At 41.5% G+C, this 13,509-nt stretch overlaps 1 protein-coding gene across 6 annotated transcripts in view; it reads right to left on the bottom strand.

The window, feature by feature from the left end:
* SERGEF (secretion regulating guanine nucleotide exchange factor) overlaps positions 1–13,509 on the bottom strand; it is a 168,843-nt gene that overhangs the window by 40,280 nt on the left and 115,054 nt on the right. The window lies entirely within an intron of this gene.

Raw genomic sequence — 13,509 nt, 5'->3', positions numbered from 1 at the left:
GGCCCTGTACAAATACAGGAAAATAAATGCATGCTCTCTGCCCCAAGAAGCCCACAAATAAGAACTGAACTATAAAGGGGACATATCTGTATCTAAGCATAAAATCACGTGTAGCAGGTACACTCAGGGGTATGTGAATTTGAGCACCAAGTGAACAAAATCAGGTCTAAATGCAAACACAGCACCCTGGTGCTTCTTTAAAAATCTTGCCTGTGATACTACTGACATCAATTTTGGCCTTAAGACATACATACAGATTTTGAAACAAAAAATTTTCCAGGTATCTTAAAACAGGTAAGTCAACAGACCCACAACAAAAAACAGAAGTTAACTACACACATTAAATAGCAGCAAGGCAACTTCGCATCCGCTGGACAAACCCCTGATACTCATCAATTAAGACGAAGCACAAAAATAGCTTCTCCCTCTTCTAATTCAAACTTCTCCTGGGAGGATGGTGAATGGCAGCTTGGAGAGCTGTGCCTGGCTACTGCTAGCTCTGTTTGGCCCTGCAGATCAGCAGGGCGATAGGCAAGAGAGTAGGAAGAGTCCACTAAAGCACAAAGTACTGCTTTTGCTCAAAAGCGCCCTAACATCCTCAATTCATCTGGCTCTGTACCAGAACAGTAGAAATTAAGTGATGAAATATAATTGGGGGTAGGAGGGAAACCCCCAACAATGATTATTTTGTAAAACACTGTTAGGCAAGTCAGTAAGCTTGCTGCTCCGGTAGAATTTGCCCTGTATATTTTGACCCTAGCAATGGTGCACAGTTGCAGACAGCCTGCTCCCCACATAACGAGTAGAGACAATGACCTGCCTTTATTCTAGGTGCAGCTGTTCTCCAAAATACCTTAGGTATAAGCAAATCCACCTACATCTGCTTTGGAGTTCGCCACAGAATTTTGTAGCTTTGGCATAGCAAAAAACATCAGTTATAAGGGTCCCCTCAGGACACCATGACTTTGCTGGGAGGACACAGTCTGCTACCCCTTGCAGCCACACAATGCTGTTTGTCTGTGTCTTAGACAAGCTGCTAAGCAATACACCTAGCAGTGACACGCAACACTAGAAACACTTATTTGCAGGCATTGCTTTGCCCTGAGAAGAATCAGAGCCTAAAAGAAGAACAGAGATACATTTTGTATTTTCCAGCTAGCATATTAATTTTGCAGGTCCTGTCACGCTACCAGCAAAGCTCAGAATCCGTTGCTTATGCCACATTGTGGGGCTATGCTTCCACCCTCTTCTGACAATCCACTCCCTTGTGACCATGTTATGATGGAGAGGGCTACGACATGGGCATCTCAGTAAACACAGGCAGTCACTACACAAAAGAGCTGAAAAAGCAGCAAATAAGGGAGAGGTAGAAAGACAAATTTTGTCTGTGACTTGACCTGAAACTCGGAGACATGGTTTTTATTCCTGGCATTCCTGCTGAACTACTAGTAGGTAACATAGGCAGATCTCATCCTCTTTCCGTGCCTCAGTTTCCCCATTGCTCAAATGCATGTGCATGCACATAAAGCAAGAGGAAGAAAAGACTGCTGCAGTATAAACTGGCTTTGGACATACCTAGTGTGAAAATTCTGTGTTTTCCACCTTTGGATAACAATCACATTGTTCAAGTAAACTTTGGAGCTACTTGTTCTGGGAAGTCTTTGAGCTGAAAGAGGCCTGGGATTTTCAGAGTGATGATAAAAGTCTAATTTTTTCTCTCTTAGCTTTTTTGGCTAGAAAGACATCTAGAATACAGAAAGCCAGGATTTTCCTTTTGAACAGCGCACAGACTGACCAAACCACATGGCTCCTTTTGCACACCTCCAGGCCAAGGCCAGACCAGAAATTTCCCATAAAAACCTTACTTTGGAAAGATTAGATTAAAAAGTTTGGAGTTGATGAATATATATCCTTCCCCTGAAGCTCCCAAAGGAGATAATGTATCATTATCTCCATTTTTCAAATGAAAAGGGGAGGAACACATGATGGGAGGTCACTGGTCTCATGCCAGCTAAAACACTAGTGACAGCACCAGGAACAGGATCTACTTCTCCCATATACCAGCCTCGTGTTTATCCAAGTATTGTTCTTTCTCTTTTTTTTTTTTTTTAAAAAAAAAAAAACTACAGTTCTAAAGGTCCACATAATTCCACTGCTCCTTCAGACACCGTCTCTCTTACCTCTTTTGGTTGCTGGTGCCTCAGACCTTAATAGAGCTGCCACACGCGCCCAGGTTTTGGCAGCAGGAGGGCTGTGAGGCAGCCACTGTGAGGAGAGGGGCCAGCCGGTTCCAGCCGGTTCCTCAACGGCCCCGTCACAGGGCACTGCCCAGCCCGACAGCCAAGATGGCGGCACCTCTGGGGAAACGTTCTCCAGAAAATGCCACACAGGCAGCCAGCAGCGAGGGACAGGGTGTGAGGAACAGCCCCGCCGGCAGCCAGGCCGGGTGGGGGAAGAGGGGCAGGGGGAGCTCAGGCGGCTGGAGCAGGGATCCCCCCTCCCACCGCCCGGGAAGGTGTGAGGAGGGAGGGCGGAGAGGGACCGTTATGGCTGGCCACAGCCCCACTCACCATCACCCTGCACCTCCCCAGGCAGACCCGCTGGGAATGAGGGAGCAGAGTTGAGCCTGGGGTAAAAAGGGGTGGCAGGAGGTGGTTTATTTTTTGCCTTTGTTTCTCAACATCCAACTCTATTTTACTTGGCAATAAATTACTTTAATTTTTCCCTAAGCTGAGTCTGTTTTGCCCATGACAGTAACTGGCAAGTGATCTCCTCATCTTTATCTCAACCCACAAGCTCTTTCATCTTATTTTGTCCCCCCTGTCCTGTTGAGGGAGGGGGATGCAGAGAGCAGCTGGGTGGACAGCTGGCAGCCAGCCAAGCTCAACCACCACATCAAGTTAGCCTGGTTTGCAGGCATGCATGTCAGAATTAAAGAAAAACACAAAAAATCCCCACCTCTGTCAAAGACAGTCCGTTTTATATTGGCCACAAGAAGCCCACTGCATGGTCAGTTTTGTTTCCCGTGTACAGGAACCGCAAGGCCAAGGAGATGATCTTAAGTTTGAAGTTCTACTTACACATGTCTATAAAGCAGAAAGAAGCTGGAATTACTCATAATCTGAAGAGACACTGAGCATTGTCACAGAATTACTGACTGTCCCACCAGACCTTCTACCGTCATATTGTCAGATACTGCAGTTCCTTTCTCCACACCAGCCTCCATACCCGCCCCCAATAAGCAGAACATAAATTCCAGAGCAAGGCACTGTAACACACCGCACACAGTCAGACTAGTGATACCTACACTAAATGTGATTTCACACTAGAGAAAGCAAGCCATCTTCCCAGCTTATTATTTTGGCACAAATTGGTTTTTGATTCAGTCATGCTGAGAAAACACAAGGAAATAAAGAAAAGCAAGAGTTCTCAAAAATTAATTAAAATAAATTAGTTCCTAATGGAGAAAAAAAGTCTTCCTCTAAATTTAAAACCACCATTAAATGCTAATAACAAAAAGATGGGCCTTATCTTTTGAGTGCAAGCTTTCTATTTTATGGTATTTACTTTAAGGAACATAGCATAGCACCTCCAATACTGGTCAGGCCAGTAATCTATAGGGTGGGAGAAGATGGTGAAGGTGGACTGTAGTGTTATAAACTCTTAGGAGGAGAAGCTGCAAGTATTTGTGGATTTGTCCCCTTGCATGCCTAATAAATGAGCTCCTGGCTCAGTGTGCTCTGCTCACCTGAGTTGGCTCACGTGTGCAGTGAACGGACTGTGAATTTTCATGAAATCCCAGCTCCCATGATGAGTAGCATGGACAGAAAGACCAAATGACTGACTTTATATTCAATGATATTGTCAAGCTTTCTTTTGCAAAACCAGGCGAACAAGAAAAAAAAATCAATCACTGGCCTTTTCTGTAGAAAGGAAAGTGCAAGATAGTGTATTCTTACTAAAAGATCTCCCTTAGAAGCACATTAAATTACACTGATTATGGAACATGATCAAAAGCTCCCTCAAGCTTCTTACAGTGTTGCTGAAAATATCTCCACTGTATGGATACCACTGGAAGTCTTTTTTTTTTTTTTTACATGAATTTCAAATACCAAGTGTCATCGCTCTTTATTGGTTATCTGAGGTATGCAGTGCTTATTTACAATACAGAAACACCTACTCTGTAGAAAAATACAGAAGTTAGAAATGCAAATTACTTAGCTGTTCATTAACCTTTCTTATTCTCGAGGACGACACACAACTAACTTGCAATCTTAAAAAAAAAAAAAAAAAAAAAGAAGGGGGCCAAGGACAGTCTGAGTTTACACTTTTTATGCCAGTGATCAATGTTTAGCTTACTTTCCTTATAAATATGATATCAAAGTGATATTATCCAAGGATTTTTAAGCACTATAAAAACTCTGCTAGATGGTACTTCATCATAGTCGTAACTAGATAGGTCAGAATATTGAACACATTTTGCTAGAACGGGAGATAAAGTAAGGGAAAGTTTAAGGCCATCTCTCCTCCATGTCATACAACCAGATCTGTAAGGCAGGAATGGACAAATGAGCACCAGCACAGGCGTGTACATTTACACAACATTAAGCAGCCCCGAGGGAGGTATCTGCTTAGTTCCAAAGCAGGAGAATTGTGCATCCCAGTGCATCACCAGGGCTCATTAACTCCTAGAGATAGCTTCAGCAACAGCCTGAGCATCCTGGAACTGTACTTCATTACATGGTGTGATACACGGATACCAATTCAGCTGCAGGCAGGAGTGCAGATCGCTTGCTTCCTGCTAAGCATTCTTTTTCCAGGGTAAAAAAAGGCTTTAGGGCCAAAGCTACTGTTTTTCTGCTGTTTATATGGCATCAACATGAACTGGTCTGTGACTAGAGCTTATAGGGACTTTGCCACACTGCTAATTAGCAACAGGATAGTTTATATCAGCACACAAACTGGCAAGAGGTGCTTTCCAAGTTTGCTCTGAAATATAATTTCAGAGAAACCAAAGGAGTGTGGAAATGCAAAGGTCAGGTAACATGATGCTAAAAAGAGACTTGGACTGCTCTGTGTCACAGGAACTGGCTGAACAGATCCTTCGCAAGCTTCCTCCAAATGCCCATAGACTCAAAGGGACAGAATAAAGCTGTGCTTCATCTTTGACACTCTGAGAGGATGATACTAGCGCTCATCTGCAAAAATCACTGCGAAAGCAAACTCGTAACAGAAGCAAGCTAAAAAAGTGCATAAGAACAGCTAGTAGAGTGGAAAGAAAAAGAGAGCAAGAACTGCTTGTCACATGGACATCGCTGCAACATAAGATCTCCAGCAGTGCTAAAACCAACTTTGAGCAATGGCTTCAAAACACCCCGCTCCCTAGTTGGTTTTGCTTTCCATAAATCCCTAAGCAAAGTAGGTAGTTACATTCTTTCTTCACTAAAATAAAACTTAGTGCTTTTCTTGCGATTGCTTCACAATAAAAAAATTCTAACACTAATCACATGACAGTATTGAATCTCATTTCCCCCATCACAGAGCTTCTATACTGGAGGACAAAAACAAGCCCCACAAGTGAAGGGGAAGACTGTTCATCTATCAGTCTACACTACAACATCCCCTGACCTATTTTATTACTAAAAATAGTCTCTCTTAGGTCACTGCTGCAAATTGAATTCTGCTGCTTCATTGCCCACTGCAATCTCACGAAACTGCATGCTGCCTACACACAAAACACTAAGTAGGTTAACTTATTCACTGCCAGGGATGCAGACAGTCTTCTCATATAGATAAAAAGAAAGACACAAATCATTTTGCCTAATATGACTGAAATGTTTTCTGCAATGCAGTTTAAGCCCAAACCCAATTATTTATATTGCATCATGAATATAAACATACAAATGCTTGGCTTGGCTTCCCACTTGCCCATACTTACAATATATTCCTCAATATTTTTCTTGCAAAATACGTTTTCAAAGGCATTCAATGTTACGAGTGATGGAATAGCAGCCCTAATGACCTCTACTGACAAAACACCTAACAGGAACAGCAGCCAAGTCTTTCTCGTTAAGACCCTTCACTAAGATAAGTCTAGGAAGGCGTAAGACAAGAGGGAGTAAGTCAAAATGTTCCGAGTTAAAAAGAGAACACCTTCTTTCAAAAGGCCAAGACCCTGTATTTGTAATTCTCAATCCAAAGCACCTCATGATTATCACACCATGAAGCAAGTGGCAAATTTAGACCCATCAGGCAGAACAGTACTTAGAAGAGAGAGGAAGAAGGAGGCATGAATTTGACAGAGCAAAAACTTATTATAGGATCCTAAGCAGGAGAATGAAATAGGTATTATCGACCACTTCATGCTTAATACTGAACAAATGTATAGAATATACTATGTCCTTGCTATTTTGAGCTAGACAGAATAAGACTAGCATAAGCATGTTTCCCTGGGCTATTATCGCATCTTCATTTCATTACTTCAATAGTTTCCCAATCTTAAACAAACACACCCAAAAACCAAACGCAAAGATCAAAGACAACTGACTTCCTTCATGTCAGCTTTTTGCTTAAATCACTGCAAATTCTGTTGGGAATTTCTTAGTATGCAGCAGATGCACACAGAGCTGAACCATTCACAAGATTCGTGGCCTCATTAACCTAACTTTATTGTTATTTAGGTATGAAACCAAGTTTCTCACTTCCTGCTATTCTAAAGATAACATCTGCCAAATCTGGGCTTTCTTGTCAAGAGAGAAAATCCAATGTCCTCAGGGGACAAAACAGTCTCAGCTCTGCCCGAGTTTCAGCCGCTGTCATCTACTGAGATGCCAGAGGGTCCCAGACACTGTGGGTCACAACTTGTGTGAGAAACCCATGTCCTCACCAGCTGATAAAGATGAGCTGAAATACACGTGGCCCATCACTACAAGGAGAACCACACAGCCTCCATCAAGGATATATGAATTGTGCTCACAGAAGGAAGAGGGAACAGGCCGTGCTAGCCAAGGTGGAATTTCCCATTGTTTGAAGAGGCGCAGAATACACACTGCAAAGTAGCCCGCGTCTGCATCTGATAATCCTGAGCTCCAGATTTTCAACATCCTGCTAGGGCTTGAGTATGGATTAAAGAAAAAAAAAAAAAAAGATACTATTTTCTTATTTCTAGCTAGTAGGGTCAAGGTGAAGTTGGTCTGTTGATACATATTTTTGAAAGGTATATTACCCACTTCAGTATCATCAAGTCATAGGGTACGGGTGACACACCGGAGATGCCTGGCATATGCGGAGAGTTGTTCTTAAATTAACATGTTCTTTTCTGAAAGGCCTGTTAGTCACCAGAATGCAAGAGAGATGGGTATTAAGTTATCTACAGAATCAAGACATGGAGTCCTCATTACTTTTTATGAGAATAAGCATGTTTCACAGTTTTAGCCTGCATAACTAATGAGTCCTCTCAACAGGATGTTCTTTTAGACCTTTAGTTTCTCTGAGATACTATAGCAGTAACTGCCTTTTTTAATTCTTACAAGATCGAAAAACAGAGTTAAGTTGGAACACTTTTAACGCAGTCACTGCACTTCAAAGATACATTACTTCATTCTTTTTTTGAACTCTCCCAGCAATACATCTGCTGTATAGCACCTTCCTCTATTAGAAATCACATTTATAGAAATAAGACTATTCTCAGAGAGATATGATCAAAATACTCCAATGACATATGATAGATAGATTATTCAACAGGTCAGACAACTAACAGGAATGTCAGCGAAGTTAGTATTAGCAAGATAGTTAACAACAGTACTCAAGCAATGATGCTCAATACAAGTGAAAATAAACTACTTGCACCACTTTTCTACAATCATAGCACATGAAACTGAGATCATTTGCATAAGTATTTAACTACCTAATTAACTGTATGGTCAGCAGTGTGGAAGCATCTGAACCTTCTTGACTATAGTTAATATCACACTTCACAAGTCAAAATTTAGTATAAGTTTGCAAACCAACTGAGTACCTGCCAAAACGAAAACCAGAAGGATGGTTTATGAAGCTTTAAAGTCTTCCAAGACCTGGCTAAACTGTTCTTTATGGATCATTAAGATAAAAATCTATGAGGTTTTCCAAGTGCCTGGATCTACTAACATGGATTAAAAGTGCAGTGGAAACACACATGCACCACTGCTACTGAATTTTTGGGGAAAGAGTAGGAAATATGTAATACATTTTGGGCTAAAGGCCAAAGAGAAAATGCAACTAAATAAGATTTTTTTTAAATATATTTCAGTCCCAAACTATGCAATTTACCATTTAAAACTTCAACCAGTTCATCATTTAGGCTGGGTTCTGCATGTCACTACCTTCTGACTGTGGGGAGTAGCACAATCAAGTCTTTTGTCTTTCAGCATCTAAGAAAATTTAGGACTGTTACCAACCATCTGTCAAGCCCACACCACTCAGAGGTACTAATTAAATGAACTGCCGTATCTTAACTTCTACCACAGCAAATTATAAATTACAGAAATATTGGCACAAAGACAAAAGAGGCACTTTGAGACCTGAACAAGCACTCAGGTTAGGTGAAGTGGCATGTGAGTACCTAACTCAGTAAGGCATTTTTACACTCACACATCACGGTGCCTTCCATGCTTGCTTACTTTTGCAAGTGGTGGGCACCTAAGTTCACCTGCCTGAATGCCCATGTAAAGCCAGGAACAGGTCACTGCAGCACTTGGGTATTCTGCAGTTTGATCTTTACCTCCGAGTTGTGCAGCTGATTTTGAAACAGGGCTCAAGGCTGGGAAGAAGAGAAGTTACTCCTTGGGGCCAAAAAGTCACACCACCTTCTCTCCAGGAAGGAAAAATCCTCAAGGTTGAGGACCCCCTGGAACTAGCACTGCTCAGAATATACAGAAGAGCGTACAAGGCTGTCAGCTCATATTCACACTTGGTGAAAAAAGAATTAGCTGCCATCTCACACTCCAGTTTGAACACCTGCAAACAAATGCTAAACCAGCAGGATACCTCCTTCTGCTATCAGTGTTTTGCCTCATGCTCGCACTCTCTCTTTCTCTAGAAGCGCTATTTCAGCGAAGAGACCCCTTGGAAACCCCCACATTTCCTAACACCTATGAGAACACTTGTAAAGTAGCTGTAGGATATAGGTGCCAAATCATCGGTTGCAAAACCATCTTATTTGCCTTAGTCTCCAGCAGCTGCAAAATTAAAAATAGCTGTCATAGGCAAACCATGACTGAAGATGAGAATGATAGTTCATTTATTTCAGGCTGATAATGGTGTCACTGTTGACATGTTTGGGCTCTGAAAGGAGCACTAATGAGGAAATGGACAAAATTATAATGGCAGAATAAGGAACATTCTAAAATAGGAACGGGAAAATTACCCTCCTTTTAAATTTACATGGAAAATCTGACTAGCCACGACAAAATAATATGCTTATTTGGCTCTTTAGGATGAATTCCTTGTTAACTACAAGCAGAGCAATCATTTAAAGTAGCATTTTTAGCTCTTAAAAATTGTTTCTCACCCTGACCAAATGAGCCTATTTTATCAGGTATCAAAATGATATGCCATCATTACCTCATGACTTGAGAAAGACATGGTCAATAAGGAATGGAATAGTACTACTGTAGAATTTACTTTCCTGCTTTTGGTCACTTCCTGGCAAACCCTGACATTTACAAGATACTTTGAGTTCACAGAAAAGGAGCCTTCTGCAAGAATGTGAAATTACATTTTATCTAGTGTAGCAGAAGTATTAGCTATGTACTATGTGTATTTTTGCCTTTACATTGTCTATAAAACCACTAAAATATAATTCTCATTTTGTGAGCCAAACACGGGGTGGGGAATATGCACCAAGACTGCTGTGGAATCTGCTTGCTTCATTCACAAACAGCAGTAGTTGCTATGGAGCTAAACATTGCAAGGGAGCTATTTGGGAAGGAGAAGATGTTATTTTTCATTAAGTGAATCCCTGTGCATTAGTCACATATTTGTCAGATTTCCGCTATTACTAATTAGCCATGTAGTCAAACCTTGGGTAACCCAAGGTCAGTCCTGCCTCTTGGGGCTGCAAGCCAGGTTTCTTAAATCCTTGGCATGGTAAAGAACCATCAGTGTGACTAAAATTCCCAAATAATTTCTGAGTTACAGCTTCCCACCACTGTGCCACAGTGAACAGATACCTCTGAAAGGGCCAGGTTTGCTGAAAAGCTACCTGACATCCAGGAGCAAGAAAACAGCTAACTTTCAATTTTCTGCATCCAACCGTGAAAGGCATCTCTGGAGGCCTTGGGATAAATGTGCTTCGAAAATATACAGAATTTGATATCTGCTGATAAACAGAAAAGCGTCAGGCATAGTTTAAGTTGATCTACACATTCACAGGTACATTTAATGATCTTATAAGGCATTACAACCTAGCAAAGGCTTGAATGTTCAGACATAGCTGAGGAGTGGCCATTGACAATGAGGCCCTTCAACATGGATCCCTACCAGGTCTGTAAAGAGCCCAGACACAGATACAGCTATGAACTGTGGAGCAGAAATTCTCCCACTGCCCTGCAGCCAACAATGGTAATCCTCAGGGCTGCACTAACCCCTGAGGCTATGCCCTCTGTGCAGGGAGCAAACCCAGTGCCAGCGTTGCACTAAGGTTCAACCTAACCTGAAACCATAAATATAAACCCTAAATATGAAACTACACTATTTTTTGGACATTGCTACATCCCAGGATAATGCAGGAACTGGCATGTAGACCACAGCATAACACAGATGATTAAATAAGAACTGGCCACTGAAGCTGTTTTTCACAGTCGCTTCCAAGAGGATGTTCTGACCACTGTAACATATTTCACCTTTTTAGTTTCATCATTGCACTTACATATTGCATTTGAAGAGCAGAAATACTTCTAAAACAGGTCAGAAATAAGCAGGATCACCACTGAGATCCACTTACTATGCATTCAGAATTGAAGGAGAACCTTGGTTTAAGATGAGAAGTCCTTAAAGGTACTAGACTTTGGGTCTAGTCTGTGTCACTTGCTTGTTAGTTACATTTGGGTATGACTGTCCCAGAAGCAAGAAGCTATGAAAGAATGAATTTTAAGAGCTTTATGGAGAATAACCAAGATTTGCATACACTGCTTAAGTGGTCATGCAAATGTTCCTCATTCTCAGGATTGTAAAATGCATGCTGGAAGCTTCGCTATGTCACTTCAGCTATTTGTCTTGAATCTGGGAAAGATACACAAAGTATCTGCCTCTTGGAAATTACATATTCCACCTCTCTACCCAGAAGAAAGCGCTCTGTTTTCAATTATCGTATTTACACAAAATTTTTATGTGTTTCGGACACAAAGCCAGTATATTTCCCTCTTCTTGGTCATCTTTATGATGCCTATTTCAACCTCACATGACAAAGATAGAAGGCAGAGCAAATATGGTAGAATGCTTCTCAGAGGAAAAATGCCTTGCTGGTTTATCAGGAAAGTGAAGTATCTTTTGTGCTTTTTACAAAACTGTTTCCCCCTTCCCCTTTGTTGCTGCTGTTCCGAACCAACCCACTGATGAAGACAGAGGATTTGCGCATGCTGGAGACTGATGTCTTACTTATTTACAGACCACTGCTCCTTTTGTGCAATGCAGCTTGCAGTACTCTGAAGAAACATCCACTATTCTGAATTATTACACACTCCATCCTCTTTCTGTTGAGCATTGACTTGCACAAGACAGACAGTCGTTTCAGTTTGATTACCATGAAGAACAGCAGCACCAATGCATGACAGGAAAGCTGAGACTACCCTTAAGATGACTTTGTTTTATCAAAATAATAACATGGCTAAATATTCTATGCAAAATGCCAGTCTAAGTCTGGAAGAGAAACCACAAATGATCTAGAACAGCAAGAGATGCTCAGCTTTAAGAAGGCATCCAAGCAATGCTAATATAAAACTAAAGCAGTTTTGGGAAAACACAAATAAGGACACCGAGAAGACTACACCAAATTCACAAGGGTCAGACCAGATGAGTTTTAAAGGAATGCCCAATTACTATTACCCTCACAAAAATATTAAAGAAATTAATTGCTTAACATCCAGATCAAAAGCTCAGCTGTACTTTTATTGAAATTATTAAATGGGCCGTCTTATGCCCTCCGCAAAGGCAATCACCCACCTTAATCAGAACCTCAGATTGTTCCATAGCGCCCTGCAGAGAAAGCTGCTCCCCCTCTGTTCAGAAGTGATCCATCTTACTGCAACTCATTCATCTCTGAATGGTTTCTTACAAACACCTGTATGAACCTCCCTGTCATTTCTCTGTCACTCTGAGTGTCCAAAATACACAGAATAATGCACCTGAGCTTTTCAACAGTGAATCGCAACTGACACAACTTGGAAGATCATCAAATACAGCTACACTCAAGACTTTCTGGTGAGCAGGGTGGATAAGTAGTGCTGAGATTAAAGAGTGCAGGGAGGTTGAAGTTATTTAGCAGTTCTCTCGGAACCCAACATTTAAAAAGGCCTTGAGAATCTCTTTCACTTGAGGATCCCTCAGACCCTTCTGATAAAGAGCAATAGGGAGTAAGACAGCTAAAATCTATTTTACCCTCTCCTTAAAACTGCTACGAGTTGGTGGAATCTCAGAACCAGACCCAGAAGTACTTAAAAATACTTTCTACTATATTCTAGACTAGCAGCCACTGCTTAGCCTTCTATTGAAAGGGGAAGGAACGTGATTTTAATTGAAGTATTAATATTTTAAATTATTGTAATATAAAGAGAAAAAAACCCCTAAGTTATTGCACGGTAGTCCTGGAACATGAACGAAAAAGAGACTGTCCTGGTTTCAGCTGGGATAGAGTTAATTGTCTTCCTAGTAGCTGGTACAGTGCTCTGTTTTGAGTTCAGTATGAGAAGAGTGTTGATAACACTGATGTTTGCAGTTGTTGCTCAGTAGTGTTTAGTCTAAAGTCAAGGATTTTTCAGCTTCTCATGTCCAGCCAGCGAGAAAGCTGGAGGGGCACAAGAAGTTGGCACAGGACACAGCCAGGGCAGCTGACCCAAAGTGGCCAACAGGGTATTCCATACCATGGGACGTCCCATTTAGCATAGGAACGGGGAAGTGGGGGCGAGGGATTGCCACTCGGGGACTAACTGAGTGTCGATCGGCGGGTGGTGAGCAATTGCACTGCGCGTCATTTGTACATTCCAATCCTTTTATTATTACTGTTTTCATTTTATTAGCGATATCACTATCATTATTAGTTTCTTCTTTTCTGTTCTATTAAACTGTTCTTATCTCAACCCACGAGTTTTACTTCTTTTCCCGATTTTCTCCCCCATCCCACTGGGTGGCGGGGGGGGTGAGTGAGCGGCTGCGTGGTGCTTAGTTGCTGGCTAGGGTTAAACCACGACAGAGACAAATGACATCGAAAAGTTACTCCTGTACATCTGTTTTCACATCTTTGTACACATACAGATA

The sequence above is a fragment of the Aquila chrysaetos genome, chromosome 16, assembly GCF_900496995.4.
Source record: "Aquila chrysaetos chrysaetos chromosome 16, bAquChr1.4, whole genome shotgun sequence".
NCBI lineage: Eukaryota > Metazoa > Chordata > Aves > Accipitriformes > Accipitridae > Aquila > Aquila chrysaetos.
Note: the sequence above shows the minus strand (reverse complement) of the source record. Positions and strands in the feature narration are given on the sequence as shown.